Consider the following 13,811-nt stretch of genomic DNA (forward strand, 5'->3'; position numbering starts at 1 on the left):
CTGGGTATATACCCAAAGGATTATCAATCATTCTACTATAAAGACACATGCACATGTAAGTTTATTGCAGCACTATTTACAATAGCAAAGACTTGGAACCAACCCAAATGTCCATCAGTGATAGACTGGGTAAAGAAAATGTGGTACATGTACACCATGGAATACTATGCAGCCATAAAAAGGATGAGTTCATGTCCTTTGTACTTTACAGGAACATGGAAGAAGCTGGAAACCATCATTCTCAGCAAACTAACACAAACATTGCATGTTCTCACTCATAAGTGGGAGTTGAGCAATGAGAACACATGGATCCAGGGAGGGGAACATCACATACGGGACCTGTCAGGGGTTGGGGGCAAGGGGTGGGATAGCATTAGGACAAATACCTAGTGCATGTGGGGCTTAAAACCTAGAGTATGGGTTGATGGGTGCAGCAAACCACCATGGCACATGTATACCTAGGGAATTTTTAACGAGGTCCTGCAGAATCTCTCCACTTATTTAAGTCTTCCTTAAATTCTCTCAGCAATGTTTTATAATTTTCAATGTTCATGTATATCAAATATTTTGTCTAATTTATTTCTAAGTTTTTAATAATTTTTATTCTATCATATGTGGAATTTTTCTTTAAATTTAATTTTCCAGTTTTTAGTTGCTAGTATATAAAAATGCAATTGATTTCTGTATATTATTGACCTTATCTTCCCACTCTTCCTGCCTCCAGGTTTTAGTTGTCAAACACACCTAACCAGAGCCAGTGTTCATAGGTAGTTCCCAAGGTTTATTGCTTTAAAGAAATGAAGTCACACAGCGTTCATAGGTAGTTCAAGTTTTATTGTCAATTTAAGCAAAGCAAACTTCAGCACTACTCTGAGGTACAGCAAGGCAAAACACAGGGAGTCTGTAGACCAACAGGGTCATGTTTAAGAAAACTTTCTCATGTCCAGATAGAGAAAGAGAGACAGGAGAGAGTTGCAGGCCTGAGTCTGGGTATATACAGTAGATAGGTAGGTAGGTATGTAGGTAGGTAGAAAAATATAGATAGATAGATGATAGATAGATAGATAGATAGATAGATAGATAGATAGATAGATAGATAGAGGATATACATATAAATAGTATATATATCCAGCCAGCAGGATTTTTGAATAATGTCAAAACCAGGAATATTTCCAGCAGTCCATGAGGTGGAGGAAAAGCTGAAAGGGGCATATGACCTCACATATGACTTACTGGAAAAAACAGAAGTAAGTGAATCTGGAAATCTAAAGCTTCTATCAGCTACTACCCTGGCAGGTGTAAACAATTTGGCCAAGTACTCTGTTGGGATAGACTCACTGCATCCAATTTTGCTTTTTTACATCATGCTACCTTGTTAAACTCATTTATTAGTCCTTGTAGCTAATTTTGTTGGGTTCCCTCAGATGTTCTAAATAGATAGTTTTATTTTCTGAAAATAAAAACAATTTAACATCTTCCTTTCAAATCTACATATTTTTATCTCTTTTTCTCACCTGACTTCACTGTTGAACTTCTACTCCAAAATTGAATAGAGGTGCTGAGACTAGACATTGTTTTTTGTTCTTGATCATAGAAAAAAAAAGCATTTAGCATTTTACCATTAAGTATAATACTTTATGTAAGTTTTTGACATATGCTTTCCATCAGATTGAATAAATCTTCTTTTCCTAGGTTGCTGAGAGATTTTATAAAACTGGATATTGGCTATTGTCAAGTGCTTTTTCTATGTCTATTGAAGTAATCATTTTTTTTTTATTTTTGAGTTGTTAATTTGGTGAATTGCATTAACTCATTTTAAAATATTAAACCAATTTTACATTTCTTGGATAAACTTCACTTGGTTATAATAGATATAATAAATATATTTCTATAGTTTGAATATATTCCCTCCAAAATTCAGGTGTTGAAACTTAATGGCCAATGTGTTAGTATTAAGAAGTGGGGCATTTAAGAGGTGATTAGGCCACGACGTCTGTCCCTGCATTAGTGAGATTCAGGTCCTTATAGGAAAGGCTTCTTCAGGCAGCTTTCGGTTCTCTTGTCCCTCTGCCTTCCTCATGTCAGGACCTTCTTTTTCTATTGATTGGAATAGTTTCAGAAGGAATAGTACTAGCTTCTTTTTGTACCTCTATTAGAATTCACCTGTGACTCCATGTGGTCCTGGACTTTTTTTGGCTGGTAGGCTAATAGTTATTGCCTCAATTTCAGAGCCTGTTATTGGTCTATTCAGAGATATAATTTCTTCCTGGTTTAGTCTTGGGAGGGTGTATGTGTACATAAATTTTTCCATTTCTTCTAGATTTTCTAGTTTATTTGCATAGAGGTGTTTATACTATTCTCAGTTGGTATTATGTATTTCTGTTGGATTGGTGGTGATATCCCCTTTATCATTTTTTATTGTGTCTATTTGATTCTTCTCTCTTTTCTTCTTTATTAGTCATGCTAGCAGTCTATCAATTTTGTTGATCTTTTTTTTAAAAAAAATAAAGCTCCTGTATTCATTGATTTTTTTGAAGGGTTTTTTGTGTCTCTATCTCCTTCAGTTCTGCTCTGATCTTAGCTATTTCTTACCTTCTGCTTGCTTTTGAATGTGTTTGCTCTTGCTTCTCTAGTTCTTTTAATTGTGATGTTAGGTTGTCTATTTTAGATCTTTCCTGCTTTCTCTTGTGGGCATTTAGTGCTATAAATTTCCCTCTACATTCTGCTTTAAATGTGTCCCAGAGATTCTGGTACATTGTGTCTTTGTTCTCACTGGTTTCAAAAACATCTTTATTTCTGCCTGCCTTTCATTATTTACCCAGTAGTCATTCGGGAACAGATTGTTCAGTTTTCATGTGTTTGTGAGGTTTTGAGTGAGTTTCTTAATCCTGAGTTCTAATGTGATTGCACTGTGGTCTGAGAGACAGTTTGTTGTGATTTATGTTCTTTTACATTTGCTGAGGAGTGCTTTACTTCCAACTATGTGGTCAATTTTGGAATAAGTGTGATGTGGTGCTAAGAAGAATGTATATTCTGTTGATTTGGGGTGGAGAGTTCTGTAGATGTCTATTACGTCCACATGGTGCAGAGCTGAGTTCAAGTCCTGGATATCCTTGTTAACCTTCTGTCTCGTTGATCTGTCTACTATTGATGCAGGATGTTAAAGTCTCCCATTGTTATTTTGTGGGAGACTAAGTCTCCATGTAGGTCTCTAAGGACCTGCTTTATGAATCTGGGTGCTCCTATATTGGGTGCATATATATTTAGGATAGTTAGCTCTTCTTGTTGAATTTATCCCTTTACCATTATATAATGGCCTTCTTTGTCTCTTTTGATCTTTGTAGGTTTAAACTCTGTTTTATCAGAGACTAGGATTGCAACCCCTGCTTTTTTTTTTTTTTTTTTTTTTTTTGCTTTCCATTTGCTTGGTGAATCTTCCTCCATACCTTTATTTGGAACCTATGTGTGTCTCTGCATGTGAGATGGGTATCCTGAATACAGCACACTAATGGCTCTTGACTCTATCCAATTTGCCAGTCTGTGTCTTCAAATTAGGGCATTTACCCCACTTACATTGAAGGTTAATATTGTTATGTGTGAATTTGATCCTGTCATTATGATGCTAGCTGGTTATTTTGCCCATTAGTTTCTTCCTAGCATCGATGGTTTTACAGTTTGGCATGTTTTTGCAGTGGCTAGTTCCGGTTGTTCCTTTCTATGTTTAGTGCTTCCTTCAGGAGCTCTGGTAAGGTAGGCCTGGTGGTGACACAATCTCTCAGCTTTAGCTTGTCTATAAAGGATTTTATTTCTCCTTCACTTATGAAGCTTAGTTGGCTGGATATGAAATTCTGCGTTGAAACTTCTTTTTTTTAAGAATGTTGAATATTGGCCCCACTCTCTTCTGGCTTGTAGGGTTTCTGCAGAGAGATCAACTGTTAGTCTGATGGGCTTCCTTTGTGGGTAACCTGACCTTTCTCTCTGGCTGCCCTTCACGTTTTTTTCTTCATTTCAACCTTGGTGAATCTGACAATTATGTGTCTTGGGGTTGCTCTTCTCGAGGAGTATCTTTGTGGTGTTCTCTATATTTCCTGAATTTGCATTTTGGCCTGTCTTGCTAGGTTGGGGAAAGTCTCCTGGATAATATCCTGAAGAGTGTTTTCCAACTTGGTTTCATTCTCCCCATCTCTTTCAGGTACACCAATCAAACATAGATTTGGTCTTTTCATATAGTCCCACATTTCTTGGAGACTTTGTTCATTTCTTTTCACTCTTCTTTTCTCTAAACTTCTCTTCTCGCTTTGTTTCATTAATTTGATCTTCAGTCAATGATACCCTTTCTTCCACTTTATCGAATCAGCTATTGAAGCTTGTGCATGCATCATGTAGTTCTCTTAGTTTTCAGCTCCATCAGGTAATTTAAGGTCTTCTCTACACTGTTTATTCTAGTTAGCCATTCATCTAATCTTTTTTCAAGGTTTTTAGCTTCCTTCCTTGCATTGTGTTCGAAGATCCTCCTTTAGTTTGGAGAAGTTTGTTATTACCAACCTTCTGAAGCCTATTTCTGTTCAACTCATCAAAGTCATTCTCCATCCAGCTTTGTTCCGTTGCTGATGAGGAGCTGTGATCCTTTGGAGGAGAAGAGGCACTCTGGTTTTTAGAATTTTCAGCCTTTTGGCTCTGGTTTCTCCTCATCTTTGTGGTTTCATCACCTTTGGCCTTTGATGTTGGTGACCTACAGATGGGGTTTTGGTGTGGATGCCCTTTTTGTTGATGTTGATGCTATTCCTTTCTGTTGTTAGTTTTCCTTCTAACAGTCAGGTCCCTCAGATGCAGGTCTGTTGCAGTGTGCTGAAGGTCCCCTCCAGACACTGTTTGCCTGTGTATCACCAGCGGAGGCTGCAGAACAGCAAATATTGCAGAACAGAAAATATTGCTGCCTGATCCTTCCTCTGGAAACTTCATCCCAGAGGGGCACCCACCTGTATGAGGAGTCAGTTGGCCCTTAGTGGGAGGTGTCTCCCATTTAGGCTACACCAGTGTCAGGGACCCAGTTCAGGAGGCAGTCTGTCCATTCTCAGAGCTCATACACCATGCTGGGAGAAACAGTGCTCTCTTCAGAGCTGTCAGATGGGGACATTTAAGTCTGCAAAAGTTTCTGCTGCCTTTTGTTCAGCTATTCACTGCCCCCAGAGGTGGAATGTACAGAGGCAACAGGCCTTTTTGAGCTGCGGTGGGCTCCACTCAGTTCAAGCTTTCCTGGCCACTTTGTTTACCTACTCAAGCCTCAGCAATGGTGGACACCCCTCCCCCAGCCAGGCTACCACCTCACAGTTCAATCTCAGACTGCTTTGCTAGCAGTGAGCAAGGCTTCTTGGGCATGGGACCTGCCAAGCAAGGTGTGGGATATAATCTTCCAGTGTGCCATTTGCCATGATCATTGGAAAAGTACAGTATTTGGACAGAAGTGTCCTGATTTTCCACCAGGTACAGTCTGTAATGGCTTCCCTTGACTAGGAAAGGTAAATCCTCCAATGCCTTGTGCTTCCCAGGTGAGGCAATGCCCCGCCCTGTTTCAGCTCACCCTCCCTGGGCTGCACCCACTGTCCAACCAGTCCCAGTGAGATGAACCAGGTACCTCAGTTGGAAATGCAGAAATCACCCATCTTCTGAGTTGATCACACTGGGAGCTGCAGACTGGAGCTGTTCCTATTCAACTATCTTGGAATGAAGCCATATTGTTTCTTTTAAGAAAATTTTCAATTTCCTTTGCAATTTCTTCATTGACTCACTGGACATTCAGAAGCACATTGTTTAAATTCCCTGTATTTGTATAGTTCCCACTATTCCGGTGGCTGGGTCCAGTGGCTCATACCTGTGATCCTAGCACTTTGGGAGGCCAAAGCAGGAGGATTGCTTCAGGCCAGAATTTCAACACCAATATTGTGGTTGTTATTAATTTCTAGTTTTATTCTATTATAGTCAGAAAAGATGCTTGACATTATTTCAGTTTTCTGTATGTTTTCAGACTTGTTTTGTAATCTATGTTTTATCCTTGAGAATGATCCATGTGTTGAGGAGAAGAATGTGTATTCTTCAGCAATAGGCAGAAACATCTTTAAAATATCAATTAGATTAATTTATTCTATAGTGCAGACTAAGTCTGATATTTTATTGTTGATTTTTTATGTAGAAGATCTGTCCGATGCTGAAAGTGGGGTGTTGAAATCTCCAGTTGGTATTGTATTGGACTCATCTCTATCTTTAGCTCTAACAATATTTGCTTTTCAAAGCTGTATTTATACAGCTACAGTATTGGGTGCATATATATTTACAATTGTTATATCCTCGTGTTGAGTTGACCATTTATTATTACATAATGACCTTCTTTGTTTCTTTGTATAATTTTGTCATAAAACCTATTTTGTCTGATATGAACTGTATTAGTCCATTTGCACACTACTGGGTAAATTAGTATATATTATAATATACCCAGAATGGATAATCTACAAAGAAAAGAGGTTTAATTGACTCACAGTTCTACATGGCTGGGAAGGCCTCAGGAAACTTACAATCATGGTAGAAAGTGAAGGGGAAGCAAAGACCTTCTTCAGGTGGCATCAGAAGAGAGAATAGTGAGCAGCAAATGGGGAAGATCCCCTTATTAAACCATCGTATCTCATGAGAACTCACTAATTATCATGAGAAGTGCATGGGAGAAACCACGTCTATGATCCAATCCACCCTGAATTACGGGGATTACAATTTGAGATCAGATTTGAGTGGGGACAAAAAGCCAAACCATGCAATTCTGCCCCTGGCCCCTCCAAAACCTCATGTTCTCATATTTCAAAACACAATCATGCCTTTCCAACAGTGCCCCTAAGTCTTAACTCATTCTAGCATTACATTAACCCAAAAGTCCAAGTCCAAAGTCTAATCTGAGACAAGGCAAGTCCTGTAAAATTAAACACAAGTTAGTTCCTTCCAAGATACAATGGAGTTATACAGGCACTAGATAAATACGTCTGTTTCAAATAGGAGAAACTGGCCAAAAAAAAAGGGCCCACAGGCCTCTTGCCACTCCTAAATCCAGTAGGGCAGTCAATAAATCTTAAAGCTCCAAAATACCCTTTGATTCCATGTCTCACATCCAGATCATGCTGATGCAAGAGGTGGACTCTCATGGTCTGAGTCAGCTCTACCCCTGTGGCTTTCCACCCTCCTGGATGCTTTCACAGGCTTGCATTGAGTGTCTGCAGTTTTTCCAAATGCACAATGCAAACTCTCAATGAATCTACCATTCTGAGGTCTGCAGGATGGTGGTCCTCTTCTCACAGCTTTACTAGGTAGTGCCCCAGTGGGGACTCTGTGTGGGAGCTCCAACCTCATGCTTCTCTTCTGCAATGCTCTAGCAGAGGTCTTCCATGAGGACTCCACCCCTGCAGCAAACTTCTACCTGGACATGCAGGCATTTCTATACATCCTCTGAAATCTAGACAGAGGTTCCCAAACCTCTTGACTTCTGTGCACCCAAAGTCCCAACACCATGTGGAAGCCACCAAGGCTTGGTACTTGCAGCATTTGAAGCAACAGCTTCAGCTGAATGTTGGCCCCTTTAGCCACAGCTGACATTCAGCATACCAAGTCCTGAAACTGCACAAAGCAGCAAGATCCTGAGCCTGGCCCGTGAAGCCATTTTTTCCTCCTATGCCTCCAGGCCTGTGATGGGAGTGGATTCCTTGAGACCTCTGACATGACATGAAGACATTTTGCCCATTGTCTTGGCAATTAACATTTGGCTCCTCATTACTTATCCAAATTTCTGCAGCCCATTTGAATTTCTTTTCAGTAAACGGGTTTTTCTCTTCTATCACATCATCAGGCTACAAATTTTCTAAACTTTTGTGCTCTGCTTCCCTTTTAAACATAAGTTCCAATTTCAAACCATCTCTTTGTGAATGCATATAACTGAATTCTTTTATGAGCATCCAGGTCACATGTTGTATGCTTTGCTGCTTTGAAATTTCTTCTGCCAGATATTCTAAATCATCTCTCTCAAGTTCAAAGTTCCACAGATCTCTAGCACAGGGTCAAAATGCCACCAGTCTTTTTGCTAGAGCGTAGCAAGAGTGATCTTTGCTCCAGTTCCCAAGAAGTTCCTCATCTCCATCTGAGACCACCTCAGCCTGGACTTCATTGTTCACATCACTATCAGCATTTTGGTCAAAATTATTCAACAAGTATCTAGGAAGCTCCAACTTTCCCACATCTTCCTGTCTTCTTCTGACCTCTCCAAGCTGTTCCAGTCTCTGCCTGTTACCCAGTTCCAATGTTGCTTCCACATTTCCAAGTGTCTTTAAAGCAGTTCCCTACTCTCTGTGGTACCAATTTAATGTGTTAGTCTGTTTTCACACTGCTTTAAAGAAATACCAAAGACTGGGTAATTTATAAACAAAAAAGGGTTAATTGACTCACAGTTTTACATGGCTGGGAGAACTCAGAAAACTTACAATCATGGTAGAAGGTGAAGGGAAACACGGACCTTCTTCACATGGCAGCAGGAGAGAGAAGGGTGACGAGCAAAATGGGAACAGCTCCTTATAAAACTATCAAATATTGTAAGAACTCACTCATTACCACAAGAACAGCATGGGAGAAACTGCCTTCATGATCCAATCAACTCCCACTGGGTTCCTCCCTTGACACAGGGGGATTATGGAGATTATAATTTGAGATGAGAACTGGGTGGGGACACAAAGCCAAGCCACATTATAAGCATAGCTACTTCTGGTCTTTTTTGGTGTCCATTGGTGTATAATATCTTTTTCTGTCCCTTTATTTTCAGTCTATGTGTGTTTCATAAGTGAAATGTGTTTCTTGTAGGCAATAGATTGATGGGTCTTTTTAAAAAATCCATTTAGCCACTCAATATCATTTGATTGGAGAGTTTAGTCCATTTATATTCAATATTATTTATAAGCAGGAACTTTCTCCTACCATTTTGCAGTTTGTTTACTGGTTGCTTTGTGGTCTTCTCTTCCTTCTTTTCTTCCTTCCTGCCTTCCTTTTAGTGAAGGTGGTTTTCTCTGCTGATATGTTTTAGCTTCTTGCTTTTCATTTTTTGTGTATCTGTGGTATGTTTTTTGATTTGAGGTTACCACGAGTCTTGCAAAATATCTTATAACCCACTATTATTTTAAACTGATAACACTGATTACATAACCAAACAAGTAAAAGGAAAATAAAAACTCCACATATTAACTTCATCCCCTTGGCTTCTAACTTCTGTGTTTCTATTTATACCTTATTGTTTATGGCTTGAAGCATTGTAGGAATTATTTTTGATTGGTTCATCTTTTAGTCTTTCTACTTAAAATAACAGTAGCTTACATGCCACAATTACAATATTATAGTATTCTGTGTACTTACCCTCACCAGTAATTTTTGCATCTTCAGATGATTTCTTATTGCTCATAAAGAGCTAAAGGAATGTAACTTTGTTTATATATTTAACAATTACCTGACTATTAGGCATTTGTGGGACTCCATTTGTTTTTTACATGTTTAAATGATATTATAATAAGCATTCTTGCCTGAAAGAATTTGTATTAGTTTCAGATTATTTGCTTAGGTGAAATTTCTCAAGATTGAATTACTGAATTTATATGAGGCAATTTGCCACAGGGATCTGTCCTGATGTAATTGTGTGAGCTGGTAAAGCACTCTTTGTAGAGCTACTGTCTTCATGTCTGATGCTGGAGCTTGGAGTCTGAAGGACAAGCAGTCAGGAAGGGAAAATGGATTTGGAATAGTGAGTAAGAGCAAGAGGAAGTCGTGAGATAAATTACATGTATCCCTGACTGAAACCTGATGAATATACAGAAAAAGATGAGAGAAAACATAAAATGCATAAAATATGATAACAATAATGAAAGTTAATTCTTTCAAAGCATTTACTATATCCAGACATTGTTCTAAATACCTAATACATAATAAAACATGTAATTTCCCACAATTAAATGAGGAATTAATTTTTACACTAAATAGCATAAAACTCTGTGAGATTAATGCTATTCTCCTTTTCATTGATGAGAAAAATTGAGACACAGTGATATTAAGTAACTACCAGAGGATTCTTAGATAATGTGTTTTTTCCCTTAGTAATTTTGAATTAAAACATAAAAGAAGTAATGTCTTCATTTACTACTATGTTTTTGTTTTGTTTTCATTTATTCTTAGATACCTTCTATAGTCAAAACATGATCATAAATGGACATCTGCTGTTAGCCAATCTGAACCAGCATAAGGGGTTGAAGGCACGAAAGATTATCGTCATTCTCAATTGGAAATTTCTGACATAATCTTGCACAACTAGACTTTTAAAACTTTATTTTCCTTATTATTATGTAGTGTGTCTACTGTGTATATGTGTTTTTTTAAAATACTGTGCATTTAATTACAAATTTTTGAACCTGTTATCAGTGAAGAAAGCTGAATGTTTTGTTGCAAAATTTGGAAAAATAAGAACAAAAGGAGAGTAGGAAGTCTCTCTTTGTGATGTATAAAAGCATTAATTAAACTTTAGTAGCTATATTTGAACCTGTTCTAACTCCCCAAATTCAAGCTGTAGAAACAAGGTTAAAACAACAAAAAAATTACTTAATATAGAATGATAAATTAATGTGTCCTGAATGCAGGGATGTAGTCAGACTAAAAAAAGAATAGTAAGTGTAGGAACCCAAGGTGATGCCTAGAAATTCTAATTTAATACATTGCTGGAGTCAGGGAATCTATATTTTCAAAATACTTAGATATATCTAAAATATAACTGACTTGGGAACTATTACTCTTGGCGTCAGTGAGGTTCATTGAAGTTTTAAAACCAGTGATATAAAAGAATCAGATCTGTATTTCAGAATGACCATTTTTTCTTCCTTTGCCATATTGGAGAATGAATTAAAATAGAAAAAAAAAGAGTCTAAGTAAATTTATAAATTAATATTTATATGGGGCATAAGGGCTCACGCCTGTAATTCCAGAACTTTGGGAGTCTGAGGCGGGTGGATCACTTGAGGCCAGCAGTCCAAGACTAGCCTGGCCAACATGGCAAAACCTCATCTATTAAAAAAAAAAAAAAATTTGCCAGGGATTGTGGTACACATGGGTGATCGCAGCTACTCTGGAGGCTGAGGCACGAGAACCGCTTGAACCATGGAGACGGAGGGTGCAGTGAGCCAAGATTCTGCCACTGCACGCTGCACTCCTCCAACCTGAGTTACAGAGTCAGACTATGTCTCAAAAAAAAAAAAATAAAAAATAAAAAATAAAAAAAATCTAATGTTCCTGAGAAAAGATACAGCTTCTTTATATATAAGTAAAATATTTTTTATATCAATATGTGAAATAGATCTACATTAGAGCTATTCTCAGAATTGTGCAAAGTAGACCTTTACATTAACCTTAATTTATGAACAAAGAAATCCAAACTTTCTGCCTCTAAGACTCACCTTGTTATAGAAGATTTATGGCTTCTTCCTTACCAGGCATTTGGTGGTAAGAGGCCCTGAGTTTGCATATTGTCAGAGTCAGTCTTAACTTTGTGTTACAAGGCAAGGCATTTATTTTCTCAAATCCTCAGCTTGTAATTTTATAAAAAAGAGATAATAAACCAGTATCTTCTAAATTAGATGTAAGAAATAATAAAATAGGGAATATGCTCAGCTGGTTTTTGACACATGTTAAGAATTATTACTATAGTTAATCCTACATCAATTATCATAAAAGGCAAAAATCTTTATTAATTACGTTTATTTCTTCCATTTAAATGCTAGAAACAGGTAGTGTTCTCAAATATACGTGGAGTAAGAGAGAAACATGGAGCATAAACTTCACTTTCAGTCACTTTGTATCTATTTATAATCATGATCCTTGGGAAATTATCAAATGCAGTGCTTCTGAAAGTTTTATGTACATACAAGACACCTGAAATTTTGTGACAATGGAGATTCCAGTGTCATGTGTCAGAGTGGGACCTGAGGTTCTGTTTCTCTAATACCCAATAACATGAGTGCTGTTGGCCCTTAGTGCTAGGTTAGTAGCAAGATGATGCTTGACACTACACATAAAGCAAGTGAACCCCAGCTGGAGGAATAACCTGAGGAGCCCCAGAACTATTTAGGAGCTGAGCCAAAAATAACCCCATACAACACTGCCAATGTTCTTCTCACTTTACCATTAAGGCTTCCACTTGAACCAAAGAGTCCTTCCAAATTTGCAGCTGGCCATGCAGTTCCTTGGGCATGTTGTTCTACTTATGTATTTCTATATATTAAATAAACATATAATGCTGGCTCAGACCACTGAATTAAATTCACAATATAATAATAAGTTATGATGAGTAATCATTGAAAATTCAGTTGATGCTTAACAACTGTTTGGTGCATCAAGGAGTTTTTCACTTCTTTGGGTAGATCCTAATTTCTGTCCGGGATCATACTAATGCCTGAAGAACACTGCTTTTCATTTCTGGTAATACAGGTCTACTGCTAATGAATCCCTTCAGCTTTTGCTTGTTTAAAAATGTCTCTATTTTGCCTTCCTTTTTGAAAGATGTTTTCACTATATATAGAATTGCACTGATAGTTTCCTTTTTTCAACACTTTAAAAGCATCTCTTCATTTTCTCCTTCCCTGAACAGCTTTTGAAAAGAATTCTACTGTGATTTTTATCTTTGTACTTCTATAATGTGATGGGGCTATTTCTCTTGCTGCTTTAAAAATGTTCTAATTATCTTTTATTTTCAGCATTCTGCTTATGTTATTTCTAGAATAATTATTTTGTTTTTTTTGCATTTGTTGCATCTGTCTGTCTATATATTTTTGGTGTTCTCTGTGTGTCTTGGATCTGTGGGTTGTTGTCTTTCATTAACTTTCTAAAGCTCTTTCTTGATTGTTACCATTTCAAATACGTTTGCCTCCATATATATTTTTCTCTTTTTTGCCATGTCATTTGTAAGTATACATATCATTAGAAATTGTTCCATAGCTCTTGTATGATTTGCTCAATTTTTAAATTGAAATTATTACTGAGACAATTGTAGATTAGGATATTTCATATATCATTTACTTAATTTTCCCCAGTGGTAACATCTCACAAACATTTTGTGTTGTATTTCAGCCAAAATATTGGTATATAATCCACTTATCATGTTCAGAGTTTTTCAGTTTTACTTGTACTTATTATGGGTGTGTGTGTGGGTATGTGTATTTAGTTCTATAAAATTTTAGAACATGTATAGATTTGTTTCCCACATCTCAGTTAAGACACAGAAGAGCTCCGTTACTGCCAGGACCCCTAGTATTCCTCTTTAATAACCCACATATCTCCCTTCCCTCTGCCTTCATTATTAACACTCAATAACCAATAATATGTTATCCATTTATAAAATATTGTCATTTCAAACATGTTGTGTAAATGGAATCATGATTCATGTAACCTTTTGGGATTGACTTGTCTTTAACTCCTCATATATCCCTGGAGAATCAACCAAGTTGCTGCAAATATGAGTTGTTCATTTATTTGTAATAATATGAGCTGACTAGAGGAAATACTGAATAGTATTTTGTGGTTTGTATGTACCACGGTTGGTTTAACTATTTACCTTATGGGTTTTCTCTAGTTTTTGGCCACTATAAATAAAGCTGCAATGAACATTTGTATACAGGTTTCTATGCCAACATGAATGTTTATTTCTTTAGAATAAAAGCCCAGGAGTACAATTATTGGGTCATATGATATGCCTTGATTTTTAA

The sequence above is a fragment of the Papio anubis genome, chromosome 7 (assembly GCF_008728515.1).
Source record: "Papio anubis isolate 15944 chromosome 7, Panubis1.0, whole genome shotgun sequence".
Lineage (NCBI taxonomy): Eukaryota > Metazoa > Chordata > Mammalia > Primates > Cercopithecidae > Papio > Papio anubis.